Source organism: Passer montanus, unplaced genomic scaffold (genome assembly GCF_014805655.1).
Source record: "Passer montanus isolate IOZ18808 unplaced genomic scaffold, ASM1480565v1 scaffold55, whole genome shotgun sequence".
NCBI classification, from domain to species: Eukaryota; Metazoa; Chordata; class Aves; order Passeriformes; family Passeridae; genus Passer; species Passer montanus.
Genome location: NW_024370485.1, coordinates 4,689,865 through 4,707,031, shown reverse-complemented (window position 1 = coordinate 4,707,031; position 17,167 = coordinate 4,689,865). Strand labels below are relative to the sequence as shown.

The window sequence follows — 17,167 nt, the reverse complement described above, 5'->3', positions numbered from 1 at the left end:
GCGGGCCGCCGCCGCACCTGCCGCCGGGGCCGGGGGCTGGCGGGGAGCAGCGGCGCGGCTGCCCCTGCACGGCGCTGCCCGGCCCGGGGAGGGCTGCGCGGAGCTGCCGAGCATCCCCCGCACGGCTCTGCCGGGGCTCCCCGCCCGCCTGCCGCGGCGTGATGGGCGTGAATTCAGGGGCAGCTGGCTGGGTGTCGGCGAGGGCTGGCTGAGAGACAGTGGTTCAGAGCTTCAGTTTTCCACAGGAAATGGCAGAAGCGCAGCTGAGCGCTTGCAGGCGAGATCAAACTTTTGTTACATATGCAGTGGTTTGGCCAGCGATTGCGTGGTTGGCGCTGAAATGCAGTCTTTCTGGACAGATTTCATTCATGTTGCTGCATGTTTTCTCAGAGCTTGACACAAATGCAACACCGTGATGCATCAACTTCCTGGGCATTTTTCCCCTTCGTTTTTTAAACGATGAATCTAATATTTTTAATAAGTTATCCTTCGGTAGAGTGGCATTCCAAAGTTGATGTTCCTTATTTCAGCTCCCTCTGTTTGTCAGGGAAGGGAAAATGGAACGAGACGTGTTTCAGGGAGGAAGAGTTAAGATAGGGTGTTTTTTTCATAGCTTCTCCTAAGCGTGCACAGACACATGCAAACACTTTTATTAAGCTAAAATTCAAAATACCTGTCAAGCTGAGATGCAAATATTTGGGGAGGGGGGTGTGGAAGAGGAAGGGAACTGGGAGAACAAGGGTAACTGGAAGCCTAGATCACGTCTCCAGATAAGCCTTGTTAAGTTGTTAAAGCCACAGAGGATGCATTACAGCTAATTATCTATTGTCTTAAGGCACCTTCTATCCCATAAGAGACCCAAAGGAGAACGCCAAGTGGGAGCAAAAGAAAGGAGCAGATATTCCTCTCTGCTGCAAATAGATGTCGCTTAGGTCTGTTCCTCTGGTGGTTTTACTCCAGCAGTGGACCTCCTCCCCAGAGGCTTCGCTGAACCACCCCTCAAAATGCATCTGAGCTCGGGGGCTTGTGTCGCAGGACCCCGGTGTGTTATTCCAGTGCTGGTGCAGGCAGGGATGGCTTCCCCAGGAGTGCCACCGTTGTTTTTTTCCCTGAGTCCTGCTGTGGTGCCTGTAGGTTTCAGATGGCACTGTGTTGCGTTTCTGACATTGCAGCACTGGCTGTGCAGGCTCCTACCGAGCCTTTCATTTTGTTCTGCGGCTCTCTCTAACTCCCTCTGTATCAGCTCAGTGGATTTAAATGAACTTCATTCTGACCCTCATTTATCTTCCTTCTAGAGGCACAAAACAGAGTTTTCATCTCCATTTTATTGTAGTTTTAGCTGCCACAAATCTTCTTGGTAGCTCAGTCCTGAGTTGAGCAAATAGCATTTTTCTAAGATGTTTGAATCAGACCCTAGCAAGTTATCCATTTTGTGTTGCCTCTCTCCCTATGCCTACCTGATTTCTATGCAAATGTCTATAATGTTGTTTTGCTTTTGAGCATCTTATAATACATAGTTTGGCATGTTAAATATATTTAGAGTTACAGGTGCAAGCAAGAGCCAGGCCTCCTTACAGTAAAAGCCATTTTTTACTGCTGTAAATGTTTATTTACTTTTAATCCAGGGGTGTGTTGCCTGCTCTTAAGTTCTTTCAAGGTAACTAAACCAGGCATTATACACCATTAAGCACATCAGTCTGTTTCTTCACCAGTGAAGTATCTGTTTATATAGTCCTCACCATTTTGATGTCTTGAATGCTCCATGTTTGGTTGCAAATGTTTCTTTCTCAGGCACTAAAAACAGGTGGGGAAGTCTGGTCTGAGAGATTTTTTGACCAGCTTGAAGCTGTTGGGGCCATCTGTGGCAGAAGGCTTGGATTTCTGGAAGCTGCATCTCTGTTTGGTGGCCTAACCACAAGTTCATCCTTCTTCTGTCCTCAGTACTTGAAACACCATGATAGCACAACTTAACAGGTAGCAGACTGCTCACATCCCTTTGCCCCTCTCCAGGAGAAGAGACAGGTCTTGTATTCCTGAGGTTCTGTAAGTTGGGGAGTCATTTCCCAGCTGGGTTGCACGTGAACACACAAGCACTGGAATCAGTGGATTTGGTCCAGCAGGTGTGGACAAGGAGCAGTGGTGGGGTCCTTTTCATGGCCAGTGTGATTTGAGTGAAGGCAGGGGATGGAAAGCAGTGCAAAAGCAGACTCTGCAGCAGTACCTTATCTGCAGGCATGTTTTTGTGGGGAGAGGTGCCTTTCATTGGGAGGAAATGTCAAACCTTTGACAAATTTCCAGGTGAAATTCAACACCTTAAAGTTCATCCAGACTGTGAAACAGGCAACCCATGAAGATCATGGGATGCAAGTATGTAAAGAACATGAGTTTGTGCATGATGCAGTCCAAGATGGCTCTAACAGAGTTTGTGAACACGAGTGTTGGGGAGGATGGTCTGAGGATCTGCCAGACACAAACCAGCCTTTCAGGGCTTCTCTGTAAGTTGTGCAGAGTGTTTCGTGGTTTCAGCTGAGTTTTTTTAGCCTGATGTCATACTCGGTCATCTTGGAAGCTGCTGAATAAGATCAGTATTGCAAGATAACCTTCTCCTTCCTATAAATGATGGTCATGTGCCTTCAGACAAAGATGTTTGAGCCGGTTCTTTCTATGGCCCTTGACCCTGCTGGGCTCCTTTTGCGTGTGTTTGGCCTGAGCTTGGACAGCTGCCTCAATGGGAGCCCCACTCTCCAACAGGAGCCTGCTGGTTGCTCTTGCATGGTCAAAAGCCTGTGGATGAAGGTAGTGGCACTCCTTCATGTGTTGCAGGCAGCAGGCCATGTGTCCTGTGATAAGCCCTTTGATAACCTTATGTGTGGGACAGGGCAAGGATGACAAAGGCAAAGCAGGCGATGCCATCGGCAGCGAGCCTCTGGAGTATGGCAGCAGCTGCTGGCATATTGACTGAGCTTATCTTTCTGATTACTATATCAGAAAAAATAGACCTTAAAAGCACTCTGAGATAGTAGTTTCCACTCTCCCCCCAGAATTTTAACTCTATGGCTGAATGAAAATGAAAAACTTTACGTTTGGGATTTCACTGATGTTTAAATGTTTCAATTATGAGCTTCGTCTGAACAGCACAGTGCACGTTTTACATCCTATAACAGTTGCACGGAGTGTTATTTCCCTTGGAACAGGGGGAGAAAAATACTGTGTGCTCAATGAAAAGCAGTAAAAGCTGGCACCTCTGTGGTTTAAGCCATATTATTTTAGTTTCTTTATTGCTCATCAGACCCTTACTTTTATGCCAGATCTGAGAAATGCTTTGAGATGAATGTGAAGTTTCCCCAGGTCTTGGATCCAATGCAAATCATTGGCGTAACTCCATGGATGTTGTTTTAATGGAGGAGCTTGGATGGCAGGTCCAAGTAGCTCAAAGTCACCTGCTTCGTGTTATGGAGGTCCTCTTTCACCGGGAGGAGGGATGGTATTAGACAACACTTGAATTAATACAGAGTTGAGAAAATTAATTTTTCCTGTTTCACTCTTCGGGGGTCACCATGTCTTAGTGACACAACTTTTGGTGGGAGGTACACAGCTGGGGGATCACAGGGTGAAGTTTTCTGTGGAGGAGTCAGCATGCACAACTCTGCCTTGTCGGTTTGTGTACAGCTTCTAAAAATAGTAATTGGGAAGCCAACTGCATCCTTGTGGTTTCTTCCTCTTCTTAATATTATTTAGAGAAGCTCAAACTAGTTAGAAGCCCAGGATTAGGTCAGGCTTGGCTGACACGTGTCAGCTAACCTCAGTGTAACCTCAGCCTCTTCTCCTAATTCAGGCGAACTAGGGGGACTCCGAGCAAATGAGCAGTACCAATGTATTAGCACAGCTTAACCAAATCAATAAATTCTTTTCAGTTTTGATTCATGTGTATACATACATGTGTGCACACAGAGACCATACCCTTCTTTTACTGGCAAGCGTACTGTTATCTGTTACTTCTCTGCTTTTTGCTGTAATTGAACCATTCAGGATGCCATTATGGCCTTAGGGGCAGCGTAAAAATCAATCTAAAACTTATTTCAGCTAAGATGATAGGGGAATATTTGGGCACAAAATGGAATTTTATGCTATTTTCTTGGCCTTATTTTAAACTGTAATTCCAAGAATATCCTTCCCCCTCCACCCCCCGTTATGTTTCTGTTGTATTTTTTGCTGCTTAAGAAAAAAGAAATATAGTTGAAGTTTCTTATATGTGTCAGTATATTATACTTAGAGGTCATTGCTGTTGTGTTTTTCCCCTCTATTCCAGGGCACTTGAGGTTGACATGAGTGGTGGTGCAACAAATAATATGTAGTTTTATTTGATTCTCTTACCTGACAGCCTCCCAAGCAAACTTCCACACCCTCTTTGAACAAGTTGTGAATTTGTCTCTCCATTCTGGGCGGGGAGAGACGGACAAGACCCCAAAGGGCGGAAGGTTTTGACTGTTTGTGGTTTGTAGCCAGTGATGCTGGTGGGAGCTGGGATGGCGGTGCAGAAACTAGGCTCCTTCTCTGTATTGGGGTGGGTTGCTTTGACACCTGGTGGTGGCAGAAGTGGAACACAAGGATCATTCTCTGTGTCTGTGTGTCCTTCTTGAAAACCTCTGTTGCCTTGAGAGGATACCTTGAAAAGGGAGCAAGGGTAGGACTGGGAAATAAAGACCCATTGGGAGGTTGAGATTTGACTCACTGGGTGATGAAGTTTTGTTTCCTCTCTGGATGTTTTGATTCATGTAATTTGTTTCAGTTATGAATCTAACATTAAAAAAAAAACAAACAACCCAGAAATGGTTATACTGGAGGCACCCAGGATAATCATAAAGCTTATGTTTGCCAATATGATTATTCCTTTTGTCATGTTGGAAAGTACCTTAATAGCATTTATAGCCTTGGCCACACTAGGGAGTTTTCAGGCTGCATCTACATTACTTAGTTTCTGATGTAAATGAGGCTTTGGAATGATGATTGGAAATGTGATTGTGTATACAAGGAGCATGTTAGGGGAATAACACTATAGTTAGAGCAGTATATTGGGTTCCTGGGTTTTTTTGCTGCGTGCTGACAGGCTTCATGTAGTTTTTCAGCCGTCCTGTGAACTGATGACATAAGGTGCAGATGAACATTTGGGACAACTTTGCTCCTTTTCCTAGTGCTGCTGCAAATTCTCTCTCTTCCACTGCTCAGAGTTAATAAAAATGGAAAAGACGCCACTCTTGGTGTGCTGGTGTTTCTGCAGTGTGTGTCATACCAAGCAGTTGGTTGTCAGTCACAAACCTTCCACATTGTCCAGAGTAAATACACGGTAATGCAGTGGCTGGGAACATCTACAGCCTGAACCCCTTCTCCCCTGCCTGGTTAGGGGTTGAGTTCTCCTATCTCAAAAGTTAGAAAAAAAGCTTTATGGTCTTTCCCTCAGCTTTCCCCGAATGCAGGTGTGAAAGAAGAAAGCCCTGCTCTATGAGATGACACCAGAGGAGGAGAGAGCTGTTTCTTGTAGCACATGGGCGTTGGGAATTAAGTCCTCTGCCTGGAATAATTTCCTCTGGCCAATGTGTAGTGCAGAAAGAGTGGGGGGGCTCCTTTTAGGTGGTTTGCTGAAATGAGCAGCTTTCATGCAAAATATTTCTGTTGCTGGCCCAGAAAAAGATGTACAGGAAGAGCAAGGAGGGGATGGATGAGGGAGTTCATCACCAGGCTGTGTTTTCTTGCAGTGAGTGTGATGAGCAGCAGAACTGCCACCGTTCATGTCCCTGAGCAGGGTGGCATTCTGTGTCCTTGTGGGGGCTAAAGTGGATGCTTGGTGGATGGTGAATCACATCAGTGCCTGTTCATTTTCCTGGTCTCCTCCCACTTTCAAGATTCCTGCTGCCTCAGTTTCCCAGGCTGGGCCATCGTGTCCAGCTCTCGCAGTGGTGCCTTCCTGCCAGTCCCTTTGTGCCAGCACTCCTGCCCATGGCTCTGTCTGCAGGCTGTTTTCCTTTGCCCAGGGTATAAGAGGCTTTAGCAAGGCATAAGAAATACATAGGGGCTATTTTCTTTCTTTGCTCTTGTCCTTGTATACTTGCTGACCAAAAGCAACATACTGCACCATCTCTGTAGAAATCTGTAACTGTTATGTACCTGATAAGTATTGTAAAGATTTCAAAAGACATTAAGTGAAAATTACCCCAGAGCTTGCGTGGCCAGCCTAAACACAGGCATTGTGAAGGACTGTGCTAGCCAAGTGATCACATGTGGTTGGTTCTTGGTCTGCCCTTGCTTTCAGGGGTTTCCTACAACAACAGACTTTCCATCAGTGGCCACATTTGTCTGGCAATGCGTAAGCTTCCCATTTTCCCAGAAGGTGACATAGTTATCCTAAGGATTTGAGGAGATAAAATCTGATGTCAAGTCACTCCTTTTGCTTTCCATAGGGCTGCATTTCTCCCTTGCAAAAACAGAAGAGAGGAGGGCACTGATCAGGTGAAATGAGTCAGTGAAAAGGCTCATTCTGTTGGCTCCATCTGACAGCAGGAGTGAGGGGCATGTTCCTGGGAGCAGCTGAAGAAGGAGCCAGTGTTGGTGTGGATCAATTCAGCAGCATGGATGGGGCTCAGACACACTGACACCTTGCTGAAGCTTGTCTCAGTCACCTTAATTTAACCTGATGTGCTGATGCTCTTGCATCATCACAATTCCTTACTCTGGCAGTTTGTGGGTAAGGAGAAAATTCTACAGCATGGCTTATGGGACATGACCATTTTCTTGGGCTCCACTGAAGAGGTGCCTGTCATCTTAATGGTATTTTATCCTCTTCCTTGATTCCTAGGCTGAGTTCATAGGAAGCACAGTACCCTTTTTTGGTATAATTGTTCCTGAAAACAATCCAAGAGATTTTATAGTATGGTGAGAGGGTGTCCACTGGTAAATATGTGGATCAGCTTGGAGGCTGAAAAGGTGCTCAAGAGACTTGGAGTTTCCCACAGGAATTCTCTTGGCTCATCACTGAGAAGGAAAAGAAATTGTCTTTGATTTGGTTTAAACAATACTGGATTAATAATAAGGAACAGGACAAAAATTAGACCCCCTGTACGAAGAGACCTCGGGACAGGTGATTGCGTGCCTGATGAATCAAGCTGACAGAGGTGGATAAGGGAAGAAGGACTTGTTCACCCTCTTAAAAGTGTGGTGTTAGACCTGGTGTAAGTCCTGTGGGCAGTGGTGTGTGGCTGCCTGGTGTTGGTGCTTGGTGGGAACTTGGCTGGCATGACCCTTGGGACTGGGCTCTTCCTGCCACGGTGATGCAGATGTTGATACTGGGATCTCCTGAATGAAACATGGGAGCACAGGAGACACGTAAAGCTCTTTCTGTGGGGGTTTAAGGCGGCTGAAAGGGAAAGTGCAGGGAGGGATCAGTGCTGCAGGATGTGTGGGAGGCGGCGGGATGCTCGCCAGGAGATAGGAGCACACGAAGGCGTTGCAGCTGAGCCGCGAGGGACTGGTGATACTTCTGGGTCAGCAAATTCACAGCCTTACGTGGCTTTTCCAGAGCTCTTATATGCATAGACCTTGCTCGTGTGAACAGCACATGGACTTCACACAGCCATAAAGGTCTTGGGACAGGCTGGTGAGTGAGCAGGAGAACAGGAATCCCTGAAAAGATTAGAGAAGAGGCCTCTTCAAGGACCGGATTTCTGTCCTCAAGTGCTGTGGAGTAGCACCTGGACCTGCAAGAGTCTGAGGCTTTAAAATTCATAAAACCACCCTGTTTTTAAATTGCACTGCTATGAAATATTGCTCCCAGGTGGGGGAAGTGAGCGGGGCTGGGGTTGCAGCAGAGGTATGTTGAATGTATTTGCATTTTTGAGGCAGTTAAATAATTGAAGGAGACTTTGCATCCTGCAGTGTTTTGCAGTTTCTCTGGCCCTGTGGTAGTTTTGGATAAACACTGTTGGGCTGTAGTGCCTTTGCTAATGTGTTATGTTTGGCTGTGATCGAGTTGCTAGTCAGGGAAGGTTGGCTTTTTCTTGCAAAGAGCTAAGCAAGCCTTGCAAGCCTCTCTCTGGGATGTCACCCAGCAGGGATTTGGAAAAACAGAGGTTGTGGTGCTGTGGGCCGTATGGACTCCCCAGACTCCCCAGTCCTTTGTCCCAGATGAAGCATCCTCAGCTCTCTGTCACTTCTACGAAGTGAATGTGGCCAGCAGCACAAATGTGGCAAGCTGCCACTGGGGAGGTGGGCCAGGTGCCGGGGGATGGATGCTGGACTCCCAGACCTTCAGTGGGAAGTGCTGCCAGCAGAAATGAGAGAGATTTCAGAGGTCAGAGTCTGCCCACTGAGATGCTTTTTTTTAATGGAGAATACTAAGAAGATTTTTTTTTTTCTTTTTGTGTAATATAGGGGCATTTCTTTGCATGCCAGCACATCACAGAAATGGGTTTCATTAAATCATTCACTGTAAGTCTGAGTAGGTGTATCATTTTGCTCTGGGTTGCCATATAGCAGAGACAGCTGCTAGGAGCTAGGTACAGGTACCTCTGCTGTTATTTCCCTAGGTGCTTATAAAATAAGGGTCACAGACCTCAGTACTTCAGAAAAAGTATCCCTGTGCTATTTGTGTTGTTTAACTCCTGTAGTGCATGTCTTGTGCAGGGTGCTGTGTGATACAAGCTGTTCCAAAGGTAGTGCTAAACCCAGTCCTGTTGTCCTTGTTTGGGCAACATTCCCACTGATTTTGGTGCTAAGGACAGCCTGTCAAACACCAAGATCAGCTCTTGCATTTGGTAACAAATTAAAGAATTAAGAATTGAACTCCTGAGTCGAAGCTGTAGGCCCAGGCTTAGTTTTGCTTAAGATAAGCTTTTCCAAAACTGAAGATGAGTATCAGTACCTCACTGCAGATACTTATTCCTAATTTGAAGGGATTTTTTCCCCATTGTTTCACTGATTAATGGTGTTCAGCTTGAAGATTGCACAGGCCCTCTGCTACCTGGCTCTAGCCTATTTCCGCTGGCCCACATAAGAAAAATTCTAAAAATAGTCAGGCAGGGTAGATTTTCAAAAGTAAATTAGATTTTAAAAATAAGTGGTTCAGTTTAATTATCTGGCATACTCTCAGTGAGGAGGAGGAGGAGTTTCAAAATAGGCGATTTTTCTAACCTGGGAAAAAACCCCACCCCAAGTGTAGCTGTCCCTCAGTAGTTAGGACCTGCTGTTGCTTTGCTGCTGTGCTTTACTTATTAACTAGTTCTTCATTATACCAGTATGCTCAGAAGAGAATTGCCTTATGTATCAACTGTTTCTGGAGAATGAAAACAGTTTTGCAAGCTGACTGAGTGCAGGGACAGACGCTAGCAAGGTGCAGATTCTTTTTGATGGAAAATACCTGCCTGTGGGAACGCATATGATGCCTTGCTTCCATCTTAAAGAGCGTGTTTCGTAGAGGATGGGTAAGACAAGGAGGAGCAGTTTGAAATATTCCACAGGATTAAATGTAGGAATGGCATAAACACCTGTGTAATGCAAAGGATGAGCTTAGGCAGCAATGTTCTTGCAGCAGAATGCTGGGAGCAAGATAAGTAAGTTGGTGACGCTGTCTGCCTGACACGCATCAGCGGTTAGACTGTGGTGGCTGAAGGCTTCTAAAGCAAGATTAAATACAGCAAGAGAAAAACACCCTAGCCAAAACTCATTCCTTCTTAAGTGTACAGATAGTCTAACTGATCTTCCGGAAGGATATATGGGCTGTCACCTCTTTTCAGCACACAGAAACTGCCTATGCGTGGGATAATTGGCAGGTTTTATAAGGAGACCTGTGCTGATGAGAGCCCTCAAACCACCAGAGCAGATGAGGATGCTGATGTCTGCTGACTCTGCCTCCTCTGACCAGGGGTGTCCTGGGGAGGGAAAGGCACAAGATGGACCTTGAGGTTGTGGAGGGACTCGAGTTACCAGATGGGTGGGAGAACACTGCCTTATCTGGGCTGGTGGTGTTCTGATTACAGGCTGTGTGAGGCAGGACCTGGTGAGTCACTAAGTGTTTTCTGAGGTTTGTGGCTGGATGCTCAGGTGTCAGCCACTATTGCAGGTGACTTCTTTCACTGACTGAGGAGACAGGGCAGGGTTTTCCTCTGGACAGGACCCTGTCCGCCGCCTTTGTCAGCCTGAGATCAGATGGCTCCGATTTGCCCAACCTAGGGCTATGTTTTGAGACTCCCTGGAAGTTTACCTGGAACCAGGCTGCGACTGCCTGCTTAATAGGTGCTTCTCATGCAAACCGTGCAGACACATCCCAACTGCAAAACTGGCTACAAAGCTGGCTGCTGAGCAGATTTAAACCTGTAGCATCGACTGCTTGTGCAATCCATGTTGCATATTTCTGACAGTGCTGGTAAGACATTCCTGTCTGGAGTGAGAGGGTGGAGTGCAGACACTGGGGTCTTTAGCATTGGGATTTACACATTTTCTGGTCTGGTAGGGTCTGAGTTGGGCGAGTCTCTGGGAAATATCCTTTTTTTGGGGCAAGGACAGCACTTAGAGGGAAGAGGTGTTAAGAAAATGAGGACTTGTTAGTTTACTTCTCCCCTTGACTGTGACTTGAGAAGCATAATTTAGGTGAGTTCTGTTCCTTCTTCCATTAGAGGTTTGCAGTGCTGTTGACATTGCACTGATATGCAGAAAAAACTGTTGGTATTTAAACACAAATGTTGGCCGTGGCATAAGGAAAAATTAAAACAATTCAGCACACCACATAAAACATCCTCTGAGCCTGGAGTAATTAGTTCAGTTTCATAGCCTGATTTCCAGAAAGAGAAAGAACAGAGCAAACAGCAGAAAAGATAATGAAATTTGGTGGGGGGGGCCCCATGGGGATTGTTTCTGTACAGTGATAGCCAACCACGGTGGTGTTATTTGGTTCAGAAAGAAGGCATCTGGGGATTCTGTGATTGCACCATGCAAGGGACTGAGTGGCAAAGTGGGAACTTGAGCAACTGCTGAATTTTTTGCATAAAGCCAAGATGCAAGACTGAAAGAGTAAATTTGAAGTTACTCTAAAGAGCCCTTCTCCTTTTCCCAGCATAGCAGGGGTTTGTGGAACTGTATAATTGCAAAGGAGTGGCTGGGAAACAGCGTGCCTGGGTTATGCACACGGACTATTTCTAAAGATTATATTAATCCTATATTAATAATTGCAGAGGAAGTACTGGTTTGTGTTTTAGCCAAAGCTTTGCTTGGACAGCCTTTGTAGGCATTGCACAAGATGTGCAATGTGGGTGTTGCTGCCCTTTGTGCTACAGAGCCATTCTCTGCTGATGGGCACTGCAAACTGAGGCTGCTTCCTGCAGTATCACAGGAATAACCTTTATTGCTTTCAGTAATCCTGTGAATGAGTAAGAACCTCAGGACTGAGTGTTCTACTCTTCTGAGCTCCGTTCATGATCACTTCTCTAGGTTTTCTTTTGCCATTGTGGCATGGGCAACTCTTCTTCCCTGTGTTTCATACATGCTCTCTTCATTAGGAGTGGTGACCTTCTGGATGCTGCTCCTTTGCTTTCCCCTTAAGTTCAAAGAAGTTCAGTATTTACATAAGCAGCTTGCTTGCTATTTTACTGCTTTCTGGCATAATCTGTCTTGAATGCCTTTCTGAAAATAGTCTGTCCAAGTAAAAATATGAGGTAAAAATATTCACTGTTGAAGCAGAGTATTTAGTAATAGCTGTAATTTTGAGTTGTATCAAATAAAAACCCAAGCCTTTGCAGTTGATTAGGGACAGGTGTTTTAACATCTTCTGCAGCTGTTTTTTAGATTGTTAACTGGAATTTTTGACCTACTGGGAAAAAACAAAAAACAACCAAAACAACCCTTACTAAATTGGGTATCAGGGCTATAGCACTGTGAACTTCGTGTAAAGCAGAAAAAAGGATGCAAAGCACCACTTCATTACACTGGATTGTTGCATCAATAATGTAGTAATGCAATTTCTTGGAGGGAAAAATAATGGGCTCTAATGATGTGACCAGTGTGTTTACTGATACTGTAGCACAATTAATTGTGGCTTTCTTGCAATTAAGTGCTGAAAACAATTTCTGTTAAAACTGGATGTAGGGCATTTGAGCTCAACTTCCTCTATCCAAGGAGTTTGTCCCTGCTTGTTTGGGATTATCCACAGAAAAATTAAAAAAAAATGTGTCTCATGGTGGGAGTGGGTTTCTGTGTTCATCATGTGCCAGAGTGTGCCAGAGGCTGCTGCTCTGCTTTCTTACACCTGTGTTTTGTGACAGCTGTGGGGACTGACCTGGGGGAAAAGTGCCATGGAGGGGGTGTGGACTTCAAGGCTTTGCCTGCATGTGTTTCCCCGTGGGATTGTGGAAAACAGGAGTGAGGTCTAGGTGGAGGTCTGTCATCTTTCTGACATCACTGATGGATTTGTCTGAGAGGCTGGCGGTGCTTGGCTGAGTGCTGTACCCTCAGGGAAAGGTTTGATCTCACTGGTGGCCTCTTATGTGGAATCCAAGCATGGTGTGGGGAGGAGACCCTGGAGAAAGGCAGAGCAAGACATGAGGCAGGATGGGCTGCTCAGGCAGTGAGTAGTCTCCATATTTTATTCAGTTGTGGCCAAAACCCAGAGGTGGAGATTGGCTACGTGTTTGGGGTGTGTTGATGAATGCTGTTTCTGTCTTTGTGTCATTCAATGCAGTCCTGTGTTGCTTCTCCAATGCCTGACAAAAGTTCAGCTTGCTGCCAGCCTTCCCTTCCGTGGGGGAAAATGATGTAATCTCTCCTAAATCTCTAGTGTCCATAACACTTGGAGCTGTCAGTGGCCATCCCTAGTGCTGTAGTTGTTGTCCAGAGGGGGTGGAAATCTGCTCCTGAGCTGGAAGGTTGTTGGGGAATGGTGGAGGAACAGGCAGCCATGTGCCACCACGTAAAACTCATTTTCTTAGAAACGAGGTAAGAAATGTAACTTCCCATTTCCCAAGGATTTTGATAGATGGGTTTGCCTGCCCTCATTCATATTTCTTGTAAACTCCCTGAACAGTCATGCTTGTGTCATGTACAGAAGACAGAGGCTTACAGGAACTGCAGCTCTGGCTCCTGACAGGGTGGGTTATAGGCACCGCCAAGGATCCTGGTATCTTTGGCAGGCAAAGCTCTGGCTGGTTTTGTATTGGTGGATTCCAAGGTGTTTTCCCACTTTCTTTGCTATGTACTATGGGTGGGAGCGGGGACAGAGAATGGAGGCAATAAATTTCTCAAAGTACTTTATAATGCACTTTTGCTCCCCACTTTGAAACTGAATAGGATGTTTATGAAGAGAATTTAAGTGACAGTTTTCTGTTGGAAGATTTATTTAGTGATATGAAATGAAAGAATTTGTCAGACTCATCTTTTAATTTGTTATAAAAGAGCCAAAATGATACATTTAATCATTTTCTAACCACACACTTTCAAAACTGTGTTTATCTGATCTTTTTACCACAGAGGATAATTGGCTTATACAAAACTTAAGTATTTTTCTGGTAGCGGGTTACTTGCTTTTAAATATGTATGTAGCAGCTTTTCTTTAAAAAGGGCTGTGCCAGGGAGAGGTCATACTTCAGGTCATAGAAGTGACAGTGGGCATTTAAAAAAAGGGATACTGCAAGTAGCAGAGAGAAACAGTTGTGGCTCTCTGTGTGATGTGAGCTTGGGACTGCACTAAGTGGGAAGATTTCCATTGATTTACCTGAAAAAAGGAGTTCAGCCTTTCATGGGGATTTGCAGGAGTTTTGCTGGTAGCACTTTCTGTTAATAAACACTTGGCTCTACCTGGAGGTGCTATGTACAGACAGACATTTAGTGTACTGTAGACTACCTGTAGATATAAATCCCCTGGGGAATGGCAAACTAATGGTGATGATGAAGCTTCCTCCCTGGGAACAAGGGGGATCTTCTTATGTGCTTGGGCCATGGGCCAGGCTTATTTTTTCTTGGATTTGCTACATGAATTTGGTGTCAGCTTTCTTCCAAAGAGTACAAAATTGTAATTTATTTTATTTATAGAGTTGTGTGATTTGTACCCTGAGATATGTCTCAGTGGTTTCAAATTACAGAGAAGGATGGAAATACTGGCTGATTTTTTCCCTTACCCTCTCTGTATTGAGCAGCAGGTCCAAGCCTAAAACTCCACAGCTGGTAATGAAAGCACAATTTTGTTTCATGGCCTCAAGGATTACTGTAAACCTTCCCGAAATTTCTGCTTTTAATATCTGGTGCTACAATGACCTTTCTTAGTCTTATCATTAGCGTCAGAGAGAGTGTCTTCAGTTTCATTTAGGTAAATACAACATCGGGCTGATCTAGTGGTTGAAGAGTGGGAAAAATCCATTGAAGTCAATATAACTGTGTTTAAAAAAATGAAAGAGAAAAGAACTCATTCACCAAATGAGTCTGTAACCTGGTATCTGCTTGAGTTATTGAGAGCTGGCCTAGATGTACGTACTTGTGTTAATCACTGTGTTTTACTGTGGTTTCTGCTCCTGAAGTGTGCTTGTTGGAGAAAAGCGTCTTATATTTGAACTTTTGTGCAGTACTTCCCTCCTTAGCCAATTTTCAGTGATACCAGCCCTTGTGTCTGAAGCACTGCTGTTAATGGAAGCTGTTGATAGAAGCTGTCCATGGAGGCTGTCAATAATACTTTAAGTCAGTGGCTGGTGGGGACATTAGGAGATAGCATATCACTGCTTTGGCATGTCACCCATTTTTAAGGGCAGCTTAAGAATGGTATCCAGATACAGCAAATACTCTCCAGTCTGTTTCCATCAGGTTGCCCCATGCCTTCTCCCGGTGAATGCAAGTGATTTTCTGACAGGGAGTCATTTGAGGCAGTCCTGCTGCCTCAGGGTGCTGGATAAGCTGTCAGCTAGTGCCAATTTGCCTTTGTTTTACATGTGTAAGTGTAGTGTTGGGAAACACCACCTCCCTGGAGCGTGTATCAACCAACCTTGTACTTGTGCAGCTATTCCAGTCTGGGGATGTTGAGGCTTGCTGTCACCTCACTGCTCACGCAGGAGAGCACCAGTGGCAAGTGCAGCTGTAGCCATCTAGGGAAGGAGTTTGATGCCTCTCATTTTGGTGCAGCAGGAGCTGCCTAACTGTGGGAGCTTTTTCCCTGACTCTTGGGAAGCTGGAAGGGATGTAAAGTAGGGGTAGGTGCTGCGTTTGCATATGGAAATGGTACATCTCCTGGCATGCTCAACCTGGCTCACTGCCCTGCACCAGCCCTGGGCTCTTCCAGGTGAAAACCATGCAGAGATTCTTGAGTGTTGGGGTCTCTGTGCTCTCTTTTTTCTTAGCTGTGAGTCTGGGATGTCAGTGGGCTGGTAAGGAGATGCTCTGTTGCTGTCTAGCTCTCTGTCTCTGTGAGCAGGATGCCTGGCTTTGATCTTTTCAAAGATGGTATCATGGAAGTCTAGTAGAAGCTGAAAGCTTAAGTGCTTTGACGTTTTGATCTCTGTTGCAGAGCCAGACCACTCCTTTTAGCCCTGTGCACTGTGTAGACAGTCAGTTCTGAAGCCCATTTCCAGAGACTTGGGGCCAGGAGGAGGGTCTTTGGCAGCCCCTCTGCTCAGAGGTGACCTTTGCTGCCAGCACCATGTCCCCCAGCTTGGCAGTGCCGTGTGGCCGGCACCATCCCATGGGAGGTTCTCAGGAGGTCTGTGAACTCTGGATGTTTTCCAAGACTGTGGCAGGGCCTCTGTGCAGCAGCTGGTCACATTCGGAAACTCTGCACCTTTTTATGGCAGCAGAGGGAACCAGAAGGCTTAACAAGTCCTGTTGGCTCCTCCAGAGAAGGAAGGAGGGATTCATGGTCTTTAAATAAAAGTAATAAAAGGCCAAATATGTGTTCTGACTTGTGTGGAGCGCCTAAACTTGGAGGAAACTGAGGGGAGATATATGCACCTTGTGTTGTCCTGCATGTGAGTGACTGCTTGAGAGAAATAAGAGTTAAGGGAAGTGGCAAAGAAGGGTGGATCCCTGCAGGAATAGCAATTACCGTACTGTGGGAACACAGGACACTGCCCCTTCTGTTCTTGCACATGTGCACTGAACCTCAAAAGACATCTGGAATCTGAACATTTCAGGCCAAGACATCTATCCAGAAAAAAAAAAATACATGGAGAAGGGAAATAACCTTGCTTTCCTGAGATGATGCCATTTAGGTGTCCGGATCAATACCTGAAGCAGCACAGGCAGACTCTTCCCTTGCAGTGTATCATTATTCCTTTCTGGAAAGTGCATGTGCCTGGATGAAGGGTATGTACCCTTTGTATGTTTGCATTGCAAGGATCCAAATTTGACTGAAATTTAAATGTCCACATTTGTATTTGCTTGCTGCCTGCTAACCAGCAGCACTGTGGAAATTAAGAGATCTGTTTGACCAACTAAATTGAATTTCAATTTTGGTTGCTCAGGAACACTGCTGTGAGTGGCTTTCATACTGACTCAGCACCCCCCCCAAAATGTGGGTAGCAGATGTCTTAGATCACTTCTTCAGTGGGGCCAGCTGTTGATGTGCCTCAAAGGAAAATACGCAGTTGTTCATTGCATGGGTTTGGCAAATGATACTGTGCGGCCCACATTTGGAAACCTGGCTCAGCATCCGCCTCCATGGTTGGTTTGCAAGGTGTTGATGGTACCTGAGGCAGTGCTGCTCCACCCCCTTGCAGGGTGTGAGCTGGTGCAGAGTCAGGCCTGTAGTAGGTACAATTGTCAGCAGGCAGTGAGGGTGCACTGTGAATTCAGAATAGTTCTGTCCTTGCAGTATTTCATTGACATGCCCATAATTGCTTCTCTAGTTGTTGTAGATGTTGGGTTTATGTTCTGTAACAAAAGACAAGGGAAGCAGGAAAGAATGTGTAATGTTCCTGTGACAAAAGCACTGGCAGAATTCTTGTGTGTGGAGTGAGTTCTGGAGGCTCTTTGCAGTCCTTCCCTTCTGTCACCCTGCACCAACTGAACTCCATGGGAATTATTTTCTCTCACTTGCTCTTCCTCAAGTAGTGGCTGCATCTTGGGTCAGATAATCCCGTGATTCTTGACAGGATGGTGCTGGGCTGGCCACAAGTCTCTGCAGTTGCAGTTACAGCAGGTGATGCGACATTAG

General features: G+C 45.6%; 1 protein-coding gene across 3 annotated transcripts in view; it reads left to right on the top strand.

Annotated features, from left to right (window-relative positions):
* The window catches only part of BTBD11 (BTB domain containing 11), a 167,380-nt gene that overhangs the window by 1,290 nt on the left and 148,923 nt on the right, over positions 1-17,167 (top strand). The gene's annotated exons all lie outside the window — the stretch shown is intronic.